This window comes from Equus asinus, chromosome 8, assembly GCF_041296235.1.
Source record: "Equus asinus isolate D_3611 breed Donkey chromosome 8, EquAss-T2T_v2, whole genome shotgun sequence".
NCBI classification, from domain to species: Eukaryota; Metazoa; Chordata; class Mammalia; order Perissodactyla; family Equidae; genus Equus; species Equus asinus.
This window is the reverse complement of record NC_091797.1, coordinates 13,362,831-13,379,016: the sequence shown is the minus strand read 5'-3', so window position 1 is coordinate 13,379,016 and position 16,186 is coordinate 13,362,831. Positions and strand designations below refer to the sequence as shown.

At 47.5% G+C, this 16,186-nt stretch overlaps 1 protein-coding gene across 3 annotated transcripts in view; it reads right to left on the bottom strand.

The window, feature by feature from the left end:
• ELOVL5 (ELOVL fatty acid elongase 5) overlaps positions 1-13,150 on the bottom strand; it is a 68,125-nt gene extending 54,975 nt beyond the window's left edge. The window contains exon 1 of one of the 3 annotated variants that reach the window (XM_014863863.3): positions 12,632-13,150. The gene's annotated coding sequence lies outside the window, so the exon portion shown is untranslated. The remainder of the gene's footprint in view (positions 1-12,631) is intronic. The other 2 variants (XM_014863864.3, XM_044776874.2) reach the window with 2 other exon arrangements.
• Between the last annotated feature and the right edge of the window lie 3,036 nt (positions 13,151-16,186).

Below are 16,186 nucleotides of genomic sequence, written 5' to 3'. Positions count from 1 at the left end.
GTGCAAATGCCACCAAGGAGGAGGACAGCGATCAGAGACAGAACAGCATCAGCAGACCCGTGGGAAGGCAACGCCGTGCCGGAGAAAATCTCCTCCACATCAGTACTTTCGACACAGTTGCTCTGAAATGGTCTCTCCCGTTTCTCAGGAAATAGGCTGCAATTTCAATCTTTATAACCAAGTTCATGATGAAGAACAAAGGAATTCAGAAACCAACAACTTTCAGGAAGCGACCATGTCTAAAACAAGCGTATATTTTTAAAAACAGATGTGGAAATGTTATATCAAGTACCACTCATTTCCCTTCTTCCAGCACAAAGCCAAGTTTTGTTCAGACCTCCATCCTCCCCGACTCTGTGGGTGAGATCTGACAGTGTCAGGATGCAGAGGGGAGGAGCATGTGACCCCAAGTGACTGGCTGGGTGACAAAGAGACCAACCAGAGCCAGAGAGACTTCTGGGAAGATGACATGCTGCACAGGGTAAAATATGCAAGGGAAAGTTACAGAACTATGTTATTTTTATTTAGTTTTTAAAAACTTATTTATTTAGTATTAATTTATCTACCAAAAAGACCTAAGGGATCACAGAATTCAAATGGCAGGAAAAATAATTTAGGCAAAACACCAGGAAAAATTTCTTAATTTTAAGGAATGTGACATACTGGATTCTTCAAAAGGGTTGCTGAGTCTCTTCACTGGAGAAAGGTAAAGAAAGGGTATACGTGGGGGCCGGCCCAGTGGCGCAGCGGTTAAGTTCACACATTCTGCTTCTTGGCGGCCCGGGGTTCGCTGCTTCGGATCCCGGGTGTGGACATGGTACTGCTTGGCACACCATGCTGTGGTAGGCGTCCCACATATAAAGTAGAGAAAGATGGGCATGGATGTTAGCTCAGAGCCAGCCTTCCTCAGCAAAAAGAGGAGGACTAGCAGTAGTCAGCTCAGGGCTAATCTTCCTCAGGAAAAAAAAAAAAAAAGAAAGAAAGGGTATACATAAATCATGACCAATGACACCCAATCCTGTATCCCCAATCCCAGCCTCAGGACCAGTTTCCATCCTCACTCTCTCCACCTACAGACACGTGGTGCCCTGAACCTCACACTCAGCAAGCCACAAATTGAACTCATCACGCTTCCCTCACAACCTTCTCTTCCTTCTGACTCCCTTACTTCTGTTACAGCCCTGTAACCCTCCCAGGAATCCAGTCCGGCAGGCATGCTCGATCCCTGCTCTGCACTGGACACCAGGCCACCCAGGGTTTCGTCCTGTCACGACTCTGCAATTTCAGCCCTCCCATCTCCCCCACCCTCCTACTCCTCTCCTGTCTCATCCTCGTCACCTCTTTACAGAACTTCCTTCTGCAAACTCCTTGGCCTCCAGAACTTCCTTCTACCCAAAGCATCTAATACATGAATCTGTCTCGTTGATCTCTTAAAGCAGAGATCTCATTCACTCAGCAAACAAGCACCGACGCGGTATTAGTTCTGTATGGCTGCTGTAACAACTTACCACAAATTTAATGGTTTACAACAACCCAAATTTATCTTACAGTGCAGGAGATCAGAAGTTCAGAACGGTCTCACTGAACTCAAATCAAGGTGTTGGCAGGGCTGCGGTCCGTTCTGGAGGTTCAAGAGGAGCATCCTTTTCCTCGCCTTTTCCAGCCATCAGAGGCTGCCTGCATGTCATGGTTCCTGGTCCCTTCCTCCACCTTCAGAGCCAGCAGCACTGAGCCAAGTCTCCTCACGCCGCCATCTTTCTAGTTCTCTTCTGCCTCCCTCTTGCACAGGTAAGACCCCTTGTGATCGCCCTTGGGCCCACCTGGATAATCTAGGCTATCTTCCCTATTTCAGTCAGCTGTTTGGCAACCTTAAGCCACCTGCAACCTTAACGCCCCATTGCCTGTAACCGAGCATATTCACAGGTGCTATGGAGTAGGACACAGACATCTTTGTGGGGGCCATTATTCTGTTGACCACAACTGCTCGATACGAGGCAGCAGGACAGGTAAAAGTTAAACAAGATGCAGGCTTTGCTGTCAAGAAGATCATGTGAGGCCTTTGATACCAAATGTTAACTGGTTCCCTGCTGTTTAAAGAATTAAGGCTAAACCACTTAATTTTACTTTCAAGCCTTCCATGATTTCCAAATCCTCCTCCAGTATTATCTTCTGCTTCCTTGAAGCCCGAGGTTCACCCTACCCTACACTCTCTCACTCTTCATCACTGTAGTATGAATAGCTGTTCATTTGTCAGTATCCTCCAACAGACTCTAACTTCCATGTGGGCGCGACTGTCAATCTCATCCACCACCTGTGGTACAGACTGGTGGTTGTTGCCCAATTCTGTAGAGTAGCAGGACTTTTAATCTCCCACAGCTACCCAGAATCAAGACAAAATTTTCCAGCCTTTCTTGCAGATTTATGCGGCCACATGTTTAAGTTCTGCCCAAGGAGACATAAGAAAAATTGTCTAGGGGCAGTTTCTGGGAACTTCCTAAGAGAAAGCACAAATGACTCCACTGTCCCCTTTACTTTCTTGGTCTCTTCTTCCATCCTGCTGCCTGGAAGATGGGGCCACACTCTAAGGCTGATGCATAGCGAGCTAGTAGGAGCCTACGGTTGGTCATTTCAGTCCTGGACCCCCTCTCCAGCCTTATGGGAGAGACAAACTTCTCCCTTGTTTTGAGATCCCATCATTGGAGCCATTATTATTTTTGGATCTCTGTCACTTGCAGTCAAGCCTAACTGCAACATACATGGCCATACCCACAGTACCAATAATTACCTATTGATTCAGGTACATAGCTTACCTCTTCTACTGGATTATAATCTCTGCCAATCGGTGTTCTTAGCAGAGAGTAGCAAACAGAAATCCTCAATGGTGAGCGAGTGTGAACAATCAATGAATGAAAGACCATGTGGCTAGTGACATGGAGAGGCTCTGTCCAACGCATATGGTCTACTTTAACCTTGGCTCAACACTGTGGCCAACCAAAATAAGGCTAAAAAAGAGCGTCAGTTTCCACTACTATTTGATCATGGGACAGCTGGGAGCCTAGATACCAGAGTTCACTCTATTCCTTCCTTGGACATGGTGCCATCAGTGTGGTCTATCACTGGCACAGTCACCTGAAAGCTCTACAAGGTTAATATGCAAATAAACAAGGCCCTTTAAAATAATAGCAGGTCCCCTCTGCTCCTGGGCAGGTGGGATGTCTTGCAATTGGGACGGCCTGAAGGCTGTTGTTGCTCTGCTCTCTCAGCCTGGAGGGGGGAACAGCAACGCTAAGCTAGGAAGCCGGCCCTCCAGAGTCCCCAGCCCAGGTGGGCTCATCTGAGGTGTATATATATTCTCAGGCTATCAAGGCATACACACCTGCACCCAGCCATTAGCACAGATTACAGAACTGACTATACAGTAGGGACCAGAACACAGGGAGACAGAAAAGAGCCAGTGAGAAACTGTAGTCAGCCAGGAAGGGACTGATGTGCTGTGAAGACTGGACAATGGGGGCGGGGAGGGCAGCGGAGAGGGACAGAGCAGAGCCTGAATGGACAATACTTGCTGACTAACAGCTGGACAGAGGCAGGGAGGGACGTGGTAGATGAGAGAGAAGCTTGATGGCTTGGGCAAACCGGTGGATGGTAGCGCTCCTGACCATGGTGGCCAAGAAGAGAGAGGTTTGTAGGGCATGCGGGAGAACGCAGCTGATAAGAAGTTATGAATCTGGAGCTCAGAAGAAAGGAGTAGATTAGAGATAAATATCTGAGATGCACAATGGGTGCGTGGACAGATACTGAATCCAAGGGCAAGGAGATCACCCATCGAAGTTGGTCTTCCAACAGTTCTTTGCAACTATTCATCTAAATCTTGAGTTTGGGGCAGCCCAATTAAATATGCCAGTCCCATTTCTCAAAAAGACAACAACGTCAAGCTTGGAGTACTGTACCAGGGGCTCAATGAAAAGCACCCACCTCCCTAGGCACTGCAGTCATGGCCACCTTCCTTTGGGGGTCACTGAGCCGAGTCCAAACCTACTGCTTCTTGCAAAGTAAACAAAAAGGAGCTGCTGGGCAAATGAAGCAACCACGGTATCTACAGCAGTCTCCTGGGACACAGAAGTCCTGGGATGCTACCTTTAAGGGGCTCTTTGAAGAAGCTCTAACCAGTTCCACAGGGCAACCACCTTCTCAGCTGAAGCACAGCTGTAGAGAAGACAGCCAACGGCCAAAGCAGATCATGGACATCAAGAGCCCACGCAGGCCTCTAACCATTCACTGAAAGACTGGGCTGAAAGAGACTGAGCTCTATTTTAACCATATTCCTAAGATCTAAATGAGACTGCACTGCAAAGAATGGGGAGACAAACCTTTAAAAGGCTTTTAAGCAACTTTTCTGGTACGGGCACCTACTTATAATTCTTATCTGATTGCAGACTCTCAAGTGATATGCTAATTTGTACAAAATCTACAAAGGCAGTGTTACAGCCTCAGGTGAAAGTAAAGGAGGGCGGAGAAACGTAATTAACAAAGATGAGTCATGCACCCCGCCCCCCCCAAGAGAAAATGTCTTAAAAGATTTAAATTCAAACCGGTGGAACATAAATAAGGCATGTGACAGGAAAACACGTTTCTTTTTCTAAACTCAATCTAAACATCCACATTTTGTAACTGTTGTTTGGGTGTGGGGGTGAACGAGGAGAGAGACAGGCAGAGTTAAAATGTAAGTCGGCTACGACGTGGTATTTTTAAAGCAAACACAATCTAGTCATCACTTATTCATCTCTTCTATAGAAGGGTGTCTAAAGTCAACAGTTGTTCCATCACCTGGTCACATTCCATGTTAATATACAAGCCATTCTGTGAATTTTGTGATCCTCTTATTTTAGGAATTATGGTGCTTATAGCCATCAAAATGTCCACCCCAGTGACCCACACCCAGAAAGAAAATGAAGAAGTTCTAAGAGTCTAAGACTCCCAAGAGAACTTGGTGCGGAACATCTATCTCAGCCTGAACACGTGGCCCTTCACGAGGCCTGTCAGAATGACCTAGGAGATGTTCTCAAACACACAGGACTCCACCTCCACCCAAGGGAGACCAGACAATCTGGAGACAGAAGCTCCCTGGAGGATTCAGGTGCCCTTCCCTGCTAGCCACACCTCTCAGGTCTGATTATACACCTTGTTAATAAAGCCCAGGTGGAGCCAGGGCCAGGTAAGGAGGCCACCGCTAGACGCCCTTGACCAGTCAGGCTAATCCAGCCAGCTTTCGAACACCGAGTTCTCAGACCGATAATTACACAGCTCTTGCTGTGTGCTGCACTTCTGACTACACCAAAAAGAAGAGGCTTAAGTTCAGAATATCTAAAAAAGGAGTTTGAGAAGAAACAGAAGGTCACCCTTTCAAGGAGTGAACCTCAATATTAGTCCCCTTTAGCTGTCTTTGTCCAAACCTTTGTTTTGTTGCTGTCAACAGTCCTACACTGGTTATACTGTCAACCTTCCAAAATGTACTGAATAAGAAACCCTACTTTGTTTCCCCTAGCTCTGTATCCAGAGCTGCAAATGCAAAGATTACTAGTTAGGGCTAACAGATGCACAGCACAGCAGGTAGCTTTGAGCACAGTGAACCAGCCTGCCCAGGTGTGAATCCCAGCTCTGCCACCTACTAGCTGTGGAGCCTTGAACAACTCACTTAACTTTGCTGTGCCTTAGTTTCTTCATCTGTGAAACTGGGGTACCCACTCACGGGGTTTGGTGAGGCCAAATGAACGAATATATGCAGAGTATTTTAGCAGTGTGCCTGGTATACGGTACAGAGCAGCTATAGACTCAGTACCCTCAGAACAGCCTCATTCTTTTATAAGCCGCAAAGTATGACACTGCCTAGCTGTGGTGCAATTTATTCCTCTGAAGGACATTTACTGTACAGACTGTTAATCTCTTGCTAATAATAAACAATGCTTCCATGAGCATCCTACACAACAGAGGATCTTTTTACCATGCTCATCAAATTAAGTCGGTCCCCACGTAACTTTCAGGTATAATACTGGTGGTTTGACCATCCTCCAAAGTAGGCACAAGTATCAGTCCCCTCAAGTTCTACACAGAAGCCTCAGAGACCGGGAGTGACTCACCCGCCCCAGCCAATACAGCCCCAAATAGCAGGGCGGGAACCCTGTCCAGATGTGTGGCTGCTAACCTGAAAGGCACCTTCTTCAGTAGGTTTCCTAGAGCTTTCTTACTCAAAAAGAAAGCATGGTAGACCGTCTTATAAACGCACCTCCGATCCACAGGAGGGAGAACTGCTTGGAAGCTCTGTTAGACACAAACTCAAGCTCACGAAGAGGGCAGATGGAGATGTCAGCAACTTCGGTAACTATTACAGTAATTTATTTCTTCTGCCAAAGACGGAAGCAGAGGTACCCTGAACACGACCCTGAGGGACAGGCACCACACGGCCAAACTCCCAGGGAAGCCAATGAACAATTACTGAATTTGGTACCATGAGAACTATTCTTTGGGGAAGGAGAAATTCCTAATAATTACTGCACAGTAGCATTTGCTGTGCCAAGACAGAAGGGGAACAGAACTCTGGGGTTCAGAATAACTCAGGTAAAATAAAGACCTGAGCGGCCAACTCTCTCCAGGACGGTTTTAATTAGCTTTGTTGAGTACGGGATTCTAAGAGATTAGTTCTGACAGGGAGAAATTGCTGACAATGGGAAAAGAAAAGGGCAAAGGCAGAACTTAACAGAGGTGGACCCTGTAACCAGCGTGTGCCAGCAGGAGGGGGCTAACCTAGCACAAGGATTACAGTTAGAAACTGCAGGTGTGTTTCAAGAAAATGGTTACTCTCCTAACTAGAGAGAGCATGACAGTACCAGCACTAAAAATCCGAAATAAGACACTACTTCCTAAATCCCGCTCAGCAAGAAGACATCAAACAAAAGGTATAAAAGTCTAACTTAAGATATAAGGAATCTAAGACATTCCACACCACTGTGCTTCAAACAAGACTGGTGCAAGCTGGGGGGAATTCAGTCTTTCTCAACACTCACCAAGTCTGACTATTTTAAACCCAGGGACCACACAATTCTAAAAGCAAATGCATACAAGTCAAATAAAAATATTTCTGTGGAGGAAACACACCAGAGGGAGCCCAGTGGGAAACTAACAGTTTGGTAATGCTAGCACTTACGTGTTGAAATAGGGGTCAGGGGTGTGAGTGGCTGGGTAGGGGGTTCTATTACAGAAGCTTAAAATTAGGTCAGGTTACCTTCCTAACCAACTCACTTTGCTAGACCAGAACATGTCCAGCAGTTCTGTTTAGCCTCTTGAAGAGAAAACTGTATTTCCATCACTGATTCTTTTTTTTTTTTAAAGATTGGCACTTGAGCTAACAACTGTCTCCAATCTTTTTTTTTTGCTTTTTCGCCCCACATCCCCCTCAGTACATAGTTGTATATTTTATTTATTTATTTATTTGAGGAAGATTAGCCCTGAGCTAACATCTGCTGCCAATCCTCCTCTTTTTGCTGAGGAAGACTGTCTCTGAGCTAATATCCGTGCCCATCTTCCTCTACTTTATATGTGCGACGCCTGCCACAGCATGGCGTGCCAAGCGGTGCCATGTCCGAACCCAGGATCCAAACCCGCGAACCCAGAGACACTGAAGGGAACGTGCGCACTTAACCCCTGCGCCACCGGCCGGCCCCATAGTTGTATATTTTAGTTGTGGGTCCTTCTAGTTGTGGCATGTGGGACGCCACCTCAGCGTGGCCTCACGAGCGGTGCCGTGTCCACGCCCAGGATCCAAACCAGTGAAACCCTGGGCCATCCAAGCGGAGCTCGCGAACTTAGCCCCTTCTCTCCAGGGCCGGCCCCCTCCATCACTGACTCGGACACATACCTTTCTAAGACCTCAATGCTCCCACCTTTCATTCGCTATGCCTGGCCAAACAGAAACCAAGGATTTGCTCTTAGCAAAAGTGAAAATGAAAAACAGTGGTTCTGAAAGGGGCCTGGAAACCACCAGAGTTTCATCTTTCATTTTTAAAGAAGAGACCAACGCCCAGAGTCGATTTTCCTATGGCCAGTGGCAAGTTAGAACAAGAAACCATGGCAGCCGGGTTCTATCCAAGGATGAGGCAGCCAACTTGAACAACTTTGCCTTCCAACCATTTCAAATTAGTTCACTTGTAACAAACAAAGAAACATGCACATGCTTTACCATAATGCTTTACCAGGAGGCAACATTTACTTTAATACCTAGCATGTGAGGTGAGGTAACCCAGCTGACTGAGGGAGCCCAGGAGCCATGGTGTTCACCCCCTGGCTCTGCCAGCAACTGGCCGCAGGAGCTTTAGCAAGACGGGGAGTTTCCTTTTCTCACTGATACTTCATTAAAAGGTGGGAAGCATCCCGATTTCAGACTTTTTTTAAGATTTTATTTTTCCTTTTTCTCCCCAACACCCCCTGGTACACAGTTGTGTATTTTTAGTTGTGGGTCCTTCTAGTTGTGGCATGTGGCACGTCGCCCCAGCATGGCCTGATGAATGGTGCCTTGTCCACGCCCGGGATCCGAACTGCCAAAACCCTGGGCCTCCGAAGCAGAGCATTCGAACTTAACTGCTCAGCCACGGGGCCAGTCCCCTCAGACATCTTAAAATGCGGACAAGTGCTTGCCATGATTCTCAGATGCCACTGATTATAAGCTGCATCTCTACCGCGCTATGTTAAAATATGAAAAACTGTCTCTGAAAGTGGATGAAATGTGGTGGAAACACAAACTCGCAGAAGGGCAATAAAAAAAAGTGGCCGACAGAGCCTGTGCAGAGGAGTTAGGACTGGTGGGGAAGAAATGGCTTGTCTGGAGATGTGCCTGGGCCCTTAGGATATCCCCACCTGATTACAACCCTTCCTCTTTCTCCTTTAGAATACCATGCTTCCTCTACCTCGCAGTGTGTTAAGAGCACCGTTCCTCTTCTCAGCCTCGAAATCCAACTGGTCTCCACATCCCACAGATCTTATCCCAGGAACAAGCGCGTACAATTAGCTCTCTTCGGTCTGTGCTTATGGCTGTGGCTCCAGGTGGGGCCTCATCACTGCCCTGGCCTCCTCCAATACCTCATCAGTTCTGGGATGGGCCCCAGGTTATCAGATTTCCACTGTTTTAGTTACTACCTCAAGAACCAAGGCCTAAGTCTATCAGCTCAAGGCCAGGGACCCTCTTTGTAAGGCGGTGGGAAGGGAAGTTCCCACATGAGAACACGGTAATGGGCGGGGAGACAGGTTGCGCACCTGGACTGTCGCTGGCGGTCACCTTGCAAAACGAGGCTATGGACACAACATCTGAGAGGACTTCAGAGAAGCAGACCAAAAGTTCTGCCCTCTGCCCTCAAGACTCTTCGGGTCAGGTGATCACTTAAACCCCTCTGAGTTGGGTTTTCTGTCTCTCCCACTGAAAGCATCCTACCCAATTTGGCGGTGCTTGGCACTGAGATGTCTCACACGGATAGCTCTGCCACACAGCTTTCTAGATACAGTGAGACAAGTGCCCCCAGAACTGCTTCTGGCTCCCATTTGGTCCAAAGTGTAGATTAAGCATGGGTATAAAAGGATTAAAGTGTAAGCTAGTTGAGATGCCCTTTGGAGTCAGGAACTGTGTCATTTCACTTTATAGACAACCTTGCCCGCCAACACACACACACACACACACACACACACACACACACACTACACACTCAGTAGCGGACAAGGCAATGAATTAATAGAAAGAATGAATCAAGTATGGGCTAACAGAAGGGAACAGATTTTAGGCAGATTTGAAAGATGACAAGCCGTTCATCTTAGATCGCTTGAAGATGGGCCTTTAGACACGAGGTTAGATTTTTAAGTTACAGAGTAACAGAGTTACATAAATGGCACACGGCCCACTGAAGAAATCCTAGCAGTACAAGGACAGACAAGGAACAGGCTTGACGTAGGAGACGGAGCTATGTGAATTTGGAAAAGTCACTTGGCATCTTTAGGCCTTAGTTCTCCATTCTTTACAAAAAGGGGTCAGGGATAACACCTCTTACAGGGATGTTCTAAGAAGGTGCTCACATCCATAATACCTAAAACAACACAGACAAAGAAAGACTTATTTATGGGGTAATAAGGCAAAGATCATGCCATCAGTCACAGAAGAGTTGGTAGGCACAGAGGAGGAATTCAAAATAACGACAAAATTTCTTGGGAGAGGAAGGATGTGGCCGACTAACAAGGAAGTAAAACCATCACTCACAGTCTACCATCTACTTAGGCATCCAAGTTACCCTAACAGAAGGTAAACAGCTTTGCCTTGATTTGTATAATTCATGTTGGAAATAAGACACCCAAGGATTGATACTCACCTCTAGAAGCAGGAGGATAATCAATAATTATAGAACAAGGTAGGAGGTACTGAAAAAAAAGATCCTTGCAAACATCAAACATCCAAAAATTAAGGTCTCTAACCAAAACAAAAAAATCTCATTTCTCTTACCTCATTTTCAAAAGTGACTTCATAGGGATACTGGAATTCGAGGCTATGAAAACCTAGTTTTATTTGAATACTTTCCCAGCAATTTGAGATTCTACAGCTTTGTTCTTGGCCACATCCACTAAACCTCACTTCCCCTTCCCCAAGAAAAAAAATTAGGGAAGAAGGAAACACTGATCAAACCAGTATTTGGCATACCCCATGCTGGGCTCTCTCATTTGTTATTACCTCCTGAAATCCCTATAGCAATTCTGCAACACAAAACCCCCATTTACAGACAGGGAAATTGAGTCAAGGGGGTGAGGACAGTGTCTGAAGTTATGAGTTATTTTTCTTGAAAAATCTGAATCAAATTTGAACGTGCTTTCTACTTTCACTTTTCAGCAAAGTTCTATATTCTTTAAATCAGCCATCTGTAACCATCAATAACATTTTCCCTTTTGTCTTAAGTTAGAAATGGAAGAAAAAATAAAATGCAAAAAGAGAAACAGTACAGAAAAAGTTCCTGGCAATGATAAGTTATAATCTGGAGTATGACTCTAAAAGGGCCAAGAGTGACTTTTCTCTTTCCAGCGCGGAGCTTTCTCGGGGAATCCCGGGCAGCGTCTGAGCTGACTAAAAAGGGATCCACTTGTCCCCTAACCGCAGATGGAAATTTCAAGTGGTCGTCGACTGCCATCGAATGCAAAACTGGCTTGTCTGTTTCTGTAGATTCTGCACCAATGCTGCTGGCTGAGATATGCAAGCAAAACAAGTGCAAACCAACAGGTTATCTATCCAGTGGTTAGGGGCACAAGTTACAAAACCCAACCAGCAACATCAGCTCTTCAGGACAATCCTATAAAGCACTTCCTGCCACGGGTCCCGCTATTAAAGAATTAAGGCTGACGTATCCTCACAATTCCCTCGCCAGCACCCCTAGGTTCCCCAGCCCAGTTAATAAGTCATGCACTGGATTCTTCCATACAGGACCCACCCCCAAGCCCAAAGTTGGCCAAATGCATTCTGCAAATCTGCAATCAGCAAGCCGGGGGGATGAGCTTAACTGCAATCAGGAGGAGGGGAACCACCACCCTTGAGACACAAGGGCACGGAACAGTTGCGAGACAGTTTAAAAGAACAACTCTTGCTCCAGTCCTGGCTCTCTCCACCCCGGGGCGGGACGGCAGCAACGCAGGGGCGAGGGGGGCGGGGGGGGCGGGGGGGGGGGAACGAGTGTCGCTGACGTTGAAACTGTACAACGGCACTTTTCCTTACAACTCGCTACAGACGTGACCGCAGGGGTTCCCCCGGCCTGAGCCGCTCCAGCGCCGCGCCCGTCCCTCCGGCGCCCGGACTCTCCAAGGGCCGCCCAGGTCGCTCTCGAGTCCCCGCCCCTGCGCTTTCCCACCGGCCCCATCCATCCCCGAGGACCGCGGCTGCGGTTATCTGGTTTTAATAAAAACCGAAATGGTCCCAGGCTAGAGAGCTTCCCGCCGGGAGGCAGAGACGGAGGGAGGAAGAGAAAAAAGAAAAGGTCGGAGGATCCCTGCATCGCTGGCTCCAGGAGCTCCCCGCGGGGCGAGGGCGGGCGCGCCCTGGCTCTTAGTGCCCGCCCGACCCGCGCCCCCGCAGAGGCTCTCCGAACTCACCCAGGTTTTGTTCTCCCCAAAGAAGGAGCGCTCTCCCTCTCAGCGGGAGCTGCCCTGGACCTCCGATCCGCGAGTTCATCCCGCCAGGGCGGGCGGACTTGAGCGCACAAGCCCATCCATCCTGCCCCTCGTCTGGGCACAGTGTGTGCCCCCGCGGCGCTGTCAGCGTGCAAAATGGCCAGCCCGCTACTTCCACGCGCCGAGCAGGTGCGACAGCATCACGCTGGAAACTCCCGAGGCGCCCAGCCTCGCGCCCGAGGTCCGAGCCCAGGAGGCCGGACTGGGGACCCCCGGAGCCGGCCAGGCTCCTCCGCCACTCGGGCGGAGCGCGGCCCGCGCCGGCAGCTATTCCGCGGTCCCGGGTTCGGGAGCTGACGGCGGTTAGCAGCCCTCACGTCCCGGCCGCGCACTCGCCCGGGTGTCATGGCCGAGCAGCGGCCCCGGGAGAAGTTTCCAAGAGCTAACGGCTTACCTCTTGGCCCCACGGGCGGCAGCAGCAGCTCGGAGAAGCGGCGAGGCGGCAGCAGGAGCACCCGTGGCAGCCCGAGCCGGGAAGGATGTCGGAGGGAGGCGCCGGCAGCGAGGCACCGCGGCGTTGGGAAGAGGAAGGCGCCGGGTATCTACAATCAGAACGTGGGCTGACCGTGACGTCACAATGGCGCGGCCAGCCAATCGGGGCCCGAGGGCTGAATCAAGCGCTATGATGTCATGCGGCCGCGGAGCCAATCGCGAGATAATAGAACTTTCGTGATTGTAAATTCCAGAATCCGATGCAGTGGGGGAGCCGAGGCCGGGGTTGGTCCCCTCAGGTTCACGTGTCTCTGGGCAATTTTATCCCCTTTCTTCCTAATAAGCCTGCGTGGAACGCAGAGCCTGCGCAATAGCGACAATGAAGGTCCGACGCCCTGAACTCCGACTCTCCCGGTGCCAGGCGTGGCAGGGCGGTGTGGCCACGCTGGGACGGCAGAAGCGCACTCTCGTAACGGTCTCCTCTACGGTTCTGAAAGGGTTCTAGTTCCCCTTGGTTTTAGCTGAAAGGGTTAAATGCCTACGGGGACCGCTGGAGCGAAGGTCTGCAGTTGGACAAGATCAGGCAACAACCCAAAAAAGCGTTCGAAACGTGGGACAGCTGAACTCCCTTGTGATAGATTTACCGTGATTTTTCTTAGGGGTTCTGATTTTCCCTTAGAGGTCACTACCAACTCCATTTCTACGCTAGAAATTATTCCAAAAGCTTGTGAAAGGAGGAAGGGTGATGGAGTAAGTGAGGTATTTTCAGCTGGACGAATTTAAGCACTGAACACGAAGTGCTGTGTGCTCAGGGCGCTAATAGAAGATCTTTGCTGTTTTTCATTGATATTTGGATAATTTAAGGCCCTCATCACCCTAGTATCCTACTCTTTCTCCCTGTCAGGGCCCGGAAGTCCTTTGGCCTTAGTGCTTTCTTACTGTATTCCTACTCCATCGAGTCAACCATTTAATGTACGCAAATTTATTGTTTTACATGTTTACAATGTAATGTTTATCATGTGCCAGCTGTGTCCCAGGCATTGGGCCGCTGCAGTAGGAATACAGGTGCACAAATTATATGCAAATTAGGTAATTTAAACATACACAAATAATTGAGATTTGTAACAAGTCAATTGCCGTTCAACTCCACAAACAGAATGCCTTCGGTTTGTCAGATACTATGCTAGATGTTAGGAATAAAAACCTTCGAGGACCACCTCCCCCTGTAAAATGATACAGTCAGGAAACAACTACCATTGCAGAGTGGTAAATGCTACAGTGGACACCAAGACACACACATTAACTGGGAACTTTCTGTCAAGGGGCCTGTGAAAAGCATTCGCTAGAGGTGTAAGTGGGACAAAGTTATCTCCTTTATTCTTCACTCTTCTGCCAGCAGCCCAAGACCAGAGCTAGTTCAGCTCTCTGTCACCCTCTCCAAGTTCTGTCTTTCCAGGTTTTAAAAGTTTCGAATTTAACTTGATACTCCAAAAATCTCAAGTTTTACACCACGCTCCATTGTTTTCTTTGTGTTCACCTGTCAGTAAAATGTTTTAAGCCCACACTACCAAAATATCTGTTTTTATTTTTGATTAAGGATTTATATAACTCTCAAGTCATGCATTAAATATTAATTTGTTCTTATTTTAAAGTAAAAGTAAATATAAAGTTGTAATATTTTATTCCTATCCCCCAAAGGATGCCTTTCCACATGCTCCTTGACAGACAGGTCTTAGTTAATCTGTGTATCTTGGTTTCCATTGTAGCGTTTTCCACTCTGCACTTGTGGTTGTTTCCTGACTGTACTGTCTTGCTCAAACCATGGAGTGCCTGAACCCCCCACCTTACGGTCCACTACTTTAGGTTGTAAACTCCATTGAAGGGAGAAACATGTTGAAATTTGCTCATTATTTATCCGCAGGTCTTAGAACGTCCCTGGTATGTAAAAGGAGCTCAGGAAATACGTTTTGAATGAATGAATGAACTCCTTCTCCTACTCACCACTACCGTGTTCATCCTGGTGCTTCCATTTTCTGCTCCAGAATTCCAACCATCTGTCTGATAGTCATGTCTCAGGACTCTTGACTCCTAAAAAATCAAAGTTGGTCAGGTCATGTTCCCACTCTTCCTCCAGCCAGAGACTTAGGGTTCCCAATACATAGATGATTAAGGGGGAATGTCCTGCCCGCACACAACTCATCTTACACCCTACAGTGTAAACTGATTACCATGACCTCAGTATGAATTACTCCATGTTGCAGCACCATCACATTCATGGTCAAAGGGCAAGAAAAGCAGCAGAACTGAAATGACTCCTCAACTTACCTGTGGTACTTTTTTCCAAATAAATCAAAAGAATGCCTAGGATTGGGGCCGGCCTGATGGCTCGACTGTTAAGTGCACACGTTCCACTTTGGTGGCCCAGGATTCACCGGTTCGGATCCCAGGTGAACCTATGCACCGCTTGGCAAGCCATGCTGTGGTAGGCATCCCACATATAAAGCAGAGGAAGATGGCTATGGATGTTAGCTCAGGGCCTGTCTTCCTCAGCAAAAAGAGGAGGGTTGGTGGCAGATGTTAGCTCAGGGCTAATCTTCCTAAAAAAACAAACAAAAAAGAATGCTTAGGATTCAATGCCAGGGTTCACGGTACGTGTTCTAGTTAGCATCCAAATCAGATTCCTGGCCATCCAGGTTCCAGACACCACGCTGGAGCCATCCGAGTCCTTATAACCCACCTATCAAAAGTAAATCCGGGTGGTGCAGAAACAAAACACTGTAACTTGCGTGTTTCTTTGTAGCATTCATGTGGTCGTCCCCCGAGGAGTGACTGTTGAATTATCTTCATTAAACAGTTAACTATTTTATTTCTTCTTCTCTTCTTCCTCCTATTTTTCTTTACTTTTAAATTCTAGTAGCATTTTTCCCTCTGCTCCTAGTTTCCTCAGTGGTCCTGAATCTCCTCCAACCACATGCTTGCAAGTGTATTAGAAGGTTACTTCAATATCACTCCTGAGAAAGAATATGTAACCCACTGGGACATTTGCTCTATTGTTATATAGCGTCTGTAGTTGAATCAAGAAATGTGATTCACAGTTTCATTTGCATGCCACTCTGATTAATGAGACTGTTGTTTCATTAAGGATGAAATACTGTAATCTGCTTGACATAATGAAACCTGTCTTTTGAAATAGGATGTTTGCCTCTGAACATTTAAAATTTGACTAAGACATAGGCCAAGGATAAGCTAGTTTCTGTAAGATTGCCACTATGCCTTCTCTCTTGGTTTCTACCTTTTTGTCCCCCTTCCCTGTCATCCTACTTTTTTCTTCTCTTCTACTTTGTATCTTATCTTGTTGCCAGGGGTTCCCAGTGGCCTGGCTTGCCTTTGTTGGAGGCAGACAGAGATTAAAGCAGCTCCTTTCCTACTCAGGCCTTGCAGTCAGTCCCACACTTACATCGTTGACTTTGCGGCTACTCCTCTTCAGTGCTGTTCACCCTGTCCTGAGGTTTATCTG